This window comes from Canis lupus, chromosome 29 (genome assembly GCF_003254725.2).
Source record: "Canis lupus dingo isolate Sandy chromosome 29, ASM325472v2, whole genome shotgun sequence".
Lineage (NCBI taxonomy): Eukaryota > Metazoa > Chordata > Mammalia > Carnivora > Canidae > Canis > Canis lupus.
In genome coordinates, this window is record NC_064271.1 from 5,515,265 (window position 1) to 5,521,739 (window position 6,475).

Consider the following 6,475-nt stretch of genomic DNA (forward strand, 5'->3'; position numbering starts at 1 on the left):
CCAAAAATAATTAAGGTGGATGTCTATAACCTTGAGGATGCACTGGCCCGGCATCTCAGCCTGTTTTAAAAGAAGAGAGAACTGGAGAACAGCAACAGTCAGATCCTCTGAACACGCTAATAATCATCAGATGCTTCAAGACGTGTAATTATTCTTTGAAGTAGCATTTATTTTGTATTTTTCACCATGAAATGAAGTGACTTACTTACAATCAATACTCCTATGAACTTATAGTCCAGCCAAAATGGTTAATTATTATAAAACCTTTGGACTTGAGACTATAACACCTGTTCTACTTGTGAGAAATTGTATTTATTTATCATATGGGTGTTATCAACACTTATAGTTACTTATCAAACATGTGGTAGCTAATTCAACTTTGACATTATTGGTCTTGTTTTAATTGGCCCAAATAACAGAATAAAATGTATAGATTTTCTTCGAGTTATGAAAAATAATTTGTAAGGCTTCTTTCTCCCTAGCATAGGTTGTGTAAGTAAAAAATAAATTGTGATCATAGCCAATCTAAATTTCAAATACAGTGCAAAATCTGCACTTGTTTTTTCTATAATAAATGTATAGAGGCATATATAAATTCACATAATTGAAATTACAATATATAATTTTATTCTTTTTTCCTAAGGTATCATCAAAAGTTGCTTTCTATCATTAAGAATTCTTCAACAAATTTCCAGTGGCTGTGTAGTATCCCAGCATATAGATGTCTCTTCAATGATGTATTAATTTTCCTATTAATTGTTTGGATTTTTTCAATCTATTAGGATAGTTATTCCATGAACAGCGATGATGAATCTCTATGAGCATCACTTATGATTTCCTTAATACAGACTCCTTTAAATGGAGTGACAATCAAAGGGTATAAGTGTTTTTAAGGATCTGGAAACGCATTGCTAGATTGTCTTCCAGGAGAGGGTCTCTAATCATCCCCACCCCATCTCAGTGGTCAGTGTCAGTTCCCTGTTCTCCTGCCTTCCCTTCCTTCCTCCCCGAGGCCTGTACTTCCTGTCCATTCCTGAGAAGGTTGAGGCACGCTCTTCATCCTGTGTCTTATAACATTGTTCTAATCACACTGAATCCTGAATGGCATTATCTCTTCAGAGAATCATCAGTAACTCTCATGCCAACAGCATACAGACTGGAGTGTCTGCCCTCGTCACCCATTTTCAGTGACCGCCCCAATGACAGCTGCACTCAAACATATAACATCTAGCTACCTTTTATTTTTACCTACTCCAGCTTCTTCCCTGAGGTGACATCAACCATCCAACCTTCTCTGGAATAAATTACTATGTGTCTTGAAGCAAGAATTAAGGATGGTTTCTTAAGCTACTGAAAGCTCTCACTCTGTGGTCCAAGCACACCTGTGCAGCACTGCAGCCATTTTGGAGGTGCTGGAGTCACTTATCCCAAGACAGAAACTGCTTGCTGGAGTTAGTGCATGACATTGCCACCCCATGGGCACCAGGCCTGATCCAGCACCAATCCTGACCACGGGAGAAGCCAGGGCCTTCCAAGGAGCACCCCATCCCATTCCTGTTGTCATTTTCTAAACATAACTGGACAGAAGAGGTTTCTGATACTAATTGGCCTGTGGGGCTTGACTTGTCCTCGAATGTTCTAGATATTCCGACACCAAAACCCTTGAGGGCCCCCACCTCACATTAGTTTCAATGGCAGATACAGGGAACTTTGCCAACCCCTGCAAATATATGCTTGTTCACTGGGAGCAGTGGCTGATCCTGGGGCCTAGAGGGATGCAGGCTTTTTCCAGAGATGTTCTGATGTTTCTTGCCTAGCTGTGACTACAGATATCCAGGAAAAGCACCCCAACCTGACAAGGACCCAGGTGCTATGGGGAGGATAGTCTTGGTCATATAACCAGGTACACAGCTGAGGCCAGAAGGGTGGCCCCTGAGTGTAGGGAGCATCTAGGATGGGTAATGGAGGAGGAAGATGATCACAATCAACTATGCTCCATGGCCAACTGCAGCTGCAGGGACTCTCATCTGTCTGACTAATTTACCTCTTCAGTTTCCCCCTCAGCAGGAGACCCATGGGAATTCTGCTCCCTACACATACATGGGAAAGTGGATCTGAGTGGCACAGGGTGGTCCGTGGCACACCCCACTGAACTACCTGGTTCTCCTCCAAGAATGGCATGCCGCCCAGCTTGGGGGAGTGGGGTGAGCAAACAGTGTCTAATACTCTCTGTCAGGGCCTGGCTCAGCAGCAGATAGCCAGAATCACTGTCCTCCCCAGGACCCACAGGGCGACACAGAGGTGTAAAGGCCCAAGCATTTGGGGGCACTGCTTGCTCCAGCTGCCCTAGTGGGCGAGCAGGGCTCTGAGGGGCCTACATCACAGCCCACCTTCCTCTGCTGCCTGGGTGGCCTCCTCCCTTCCTTTCATAGCTGCAGCTCCATGATAAGTATCTTCCACCCCAAATTCTGTCTCAGCAACTGCTCCCAGACGATCTGACCTACAATGGTGACAAATGACCCAAACAAGAAGCACACCCAACTAATGGAGAACTGGACAAAGAAAGAGAAAAGGAAAGCAAGAAAGTGAGAGACAGAAGGAGAGAAGTGAAGAAAAAGAGAAAGAAAAAGAGAGAGACAAGAGAAAACAAGAGAAATAAATCAAGAAAACAAAAAAATCAAGCAAGAAAAAGAAGAGAAAATGGAAAGAAAAAGAAGAAAGAACGAAAGAAAGAAAGAGAGAAAGAAGGGAGGGAGGCAGGAAGGAGAGTGGACAGAGAGGAGGGTGGGAGGGAAGGAAATAGTTACTTAGTTAGTAGGTTAGTTAGTTCTGGTCTTATTTCTCTCATAAGAGAGAGTAACCAATAACTTAAGTAACCAGTCCAAGTGACCTAGTTCGAGGCAGGCAAGCCCCATCTGACTGGCGGGAGACCACACTGTCACTGCCTGGAGACTGCTGTGCTGTCCAAACAGCACCATTAGCACATGGGACTCCTAATAGGAGCTGGAACACAGCATCCTTCACCTGTACCCGACAATGCCAGGGGGTGGGGGGCAGTCACCTGTTGCTTTGGGACTTGGTTTCCTTATCCTGGAAATGAAGGCATGTAGAAGTCTTTCCCATTATTTTCTGTTCTAATGCTCTATGATTCTAATGTACTGCCATTTTTAGTACATTCTATTTTAAAGAGTCTTTTGTGTTCAGGAGATTTGGGTAATGAGATTTCTGCCTAATGCATTAGTGAGCCCAGCAGCTACCATCAAGGATATGGAAATGCTCAGTTTCAAAAGTCCATAAAAACCCCAAAAATAGTGCATAAGATTATGAGTGCGCATTTTCTTTGCATTTTTCTGGGGAAAAAGATCCTGAAATTCACAGTATTCTTAAAGGGGTCTGTGAAACCACAAGACAGTGAGAATCCCTGACTTAGATACACACATTCTACATCTTTACTAAATGAGATGAATTGCTTAAATAGCTGTGCGCATAAACAACGGATGTAGGCAGTACAATGAACAGACAGACTTAAAGGCTTCACGAGGGGGAAAGAAGAATCAGAGGAGAACAGAGCAGCTGAGGCCAGAGGGGGTCCCTATCCTCATGGCTGCAGTCCCGGAACCCAGGAAAGCACCGCAGCTTCTCACAAACCCGTCTCTGACCCCGTAGAGGGGAAGTTCATTTATCCAACAAATAATCTGCAAAGTGTGCTGTGTGTCAAGCAATGAAGAAAACAAAATGGGAGGAGGAGGAGGAGGCCGAGAAGTTGGCGACTTGCAACAATCCGCGGAAATTCAGCGAGGAGATCGCGCTGCACGACCAGAGGCAGCAGAGGAGACAGCGGCCTTCGAGGAGGTCAGGGAGGACCCGAGGCTGACGCGGCCGCGCGGCTCCAGCTCCAGGTCTCAGTACCCGCAGCTGGGCCCGAGCCGTGGCCAGTACGACGGCGGGCCCCTGCCCAACGGGACCCAGATGGGGAGTGGCACCGTGGATCTGCCCTTCCAGGCACCCTTCCAGTCGCCGGCCCTTGTCCGTGGGCAAACACGGCCGGCGGCGGCAGCGGCCCAGACCGCACCGTGTAGCTCTGGCCGCCGGGACACCAGCTGCAGAAGGGCCAGTTCTGAGCCTGCCCTGCAGCGGAGCCCAGTGACACCCACCCAGCCAGAGCCCTTCACAGGCGGGTCCCAGGACGCACGCCAGAAAAGAGTCTTACTATGAACAGCTCCAGGAATGGAGGAAACCGTCAGAGACAGATAAGAATCTTTCTAAGCAAGCATGGGGCGCCGGGAAGACGGGGTCCGGGCCCAAGTCCTGCGAGGTCCCTGGGATCGACATCTTTCCATCCGCTGACCAGGAAAACACTACAGCCCTGATCCCCGCCACCCACAACACAGGGGGCCCCCTGCCCGACCTGACCACCATACACTTCCCCTCCCCCTCCCGCCCCCTGGACCCCGAGGAGCCACCTTCCCTGCGCTCAGCAGCGCCAGCAGCACCGGCAACCTGCAGCCCACCTGACTCATCGGGGCATCGGCTCAACCGGGGGATGAGCACAGCAGGCTCCTCACCGCACCTCACCGCAGCACCGCCCCGCTGGGGTCAGCCCGTTGTCCCTGAGCACGGAGGCGAGGAGGCAGCAGGCCCAGCAGGTGCCACCCCCCTCTCCCAGCTGTCACCCATCACTCAGGCTGTGGCCATGGACGCCCTGTCTCTGGAGCAGCAGCTGCCCGACGCCTTCCTCGCCCAGGCAGGCTCCCAGCAGCAGCCGCCCCGCCGCCCGCAGTCCCCCCGGAGAGCCCGGGCCAGCCGCCAGTGGGGATCGACGGTACCTGGGCGCCGGCTCTGCAGCCCTGTCTCCCACCTCACCTGTCTCCAGTCAAGGCTCCTCCCCTGGGAGCCCCCGCAACAGTCCTCCACCTTGGGCAGCGTGTTTGGGGACTCGTGCTATGAGCAGCGGAGAGCGGCCAGGCAGGCAATGCTCTGTCCCACCAGCCGGAGCAGTGCAACCTCGTGGAGGATGCCATCAGCTCCAGCAGCCCGGACAGCCCGGGCTCGACGCTCAGCTACTCGCGGGCGGCCACGGGGCCTGCCACACACGCAGCAGCGTGGCTACCGCAGCCACAGCAGCCAGCAGCATCGCCGTGACGGGAGAGGCCCCTCCCAGCCCCTCCGAAGCACTGACCAGCACACTGGCCGGGGGCGGTGACGTCAGCTTCGACTCCCACAACCAGTTCCCCCCGATGAACTCAAGATCGACCCCCTGACCCTGGACGGACTGCACATGCTCAACGACCCTGACATGGTCCTGGCCGACCGGACACCGAGGGCGCCTTCCGGATGCACCGTCTGTGAGCTGCACACCCGGCACATCGCCGCCCGCCCCCCGTCACCCCGCCGGCCAGTGGTCCCGACGGCGTCTCCCTGAGCCCAGGGACGGCCGCGCTTGTGATTCTGAGCTTGCAATGCCGCCAAGCGCCCCCTGCCCACCCGCCCGCCCTCAGCTGTCCACCTCCCTCGGGAGGCCGCGTGTCACCCCGCGGATCCTCCCTGCGCCTGCTCTCTCGCCCCCCACCCTGGGCGCCGCCCACCGCCCCCCTGTAAAATGCGGAAAGCGTGTTGGGCAGGGCCGCCGGCCTGGAGGGGGCGGTGAGGTCCACGGCGGTGGGCTGAGGTACATTTCTGACTATTGTCCAGCTCTCACTGCCTTCCCTCGTTCCTGGCCCCCCTACCCGCCCGCCACCCCCAGCCCAAGGTTAGGTAGCGAGCCAGCCCCACCCTGCCAAAGGGAGAAGGTGCCAGAGAGAGGGACAGACACAAAGTGAAATAAACACTATTTTGAAAAAAAAAGGAAGAAAAAAAAGAAAGAAGAAAGAAAGAAAGAAAGAAGAAAGAAAGAAAGAAAGAAAGAAAGAGAAAGAAAAAAGAAAGAAAGAGAAAGAAAGAAAGAAGAAAGAAAGAAAGAAAGAAAGAAGAAAGAAAGAAAGAAGAAAGAAAGAAGAAAGAAAGAAAGAAAGAAAGAAAGAAAGAAAGAAAGAAAGAAAGAAAGAAAGAAAGAAAGAAAAGGAAGGAGAAAAAAATGAGCACCAAAAATGAGACACCATCACAGGGACTTAGCAAAGGCAGCTGCCGAGGTGACCTTCTTATCAGGACAAAGGGCACACAGAGGGACTGTGTGAGATGCTGGGCAGAGACAGGAGGGCTGCTGCTCATTTCAGCAGATGGCAGCACAGATAGGAAGAGACATCCAAGCAACAACTCCAGAAGAGGAAACCCTGAACTGACTCAGAAAAGCATCAATTAACTGATTTGACCTGAATTCAACTTTCTGCCATGGTAGATGGTCTCAAAATAGAACTGAGTCAAGTTCTTTTAAGAATGCAGAATTTGTGCCCTCAAGTGGCCTAACTGATGCAGACCTTCACCCTGCTCTGTGTCCCGTCTTCACAGAGCTAAACAATTAGCAACCTAAATCTAAATC

General features: G+C 51.1%; 1 pseudogene; it reads left to right on the top strand.

Annotated features, from left to right (window-relative positions):
• The first annotated feature begins 3,721 nt into the window (after positions 1-3,721).
• Positions 3,722-5,349, top strand: LOC112678357 (CREB-regulated transcription coactivator 1-like; annotated as a pseudogene).
• The last annotated feature ends 1,126 nt before the right edge of the window (positions 5,350-6,475 follow it).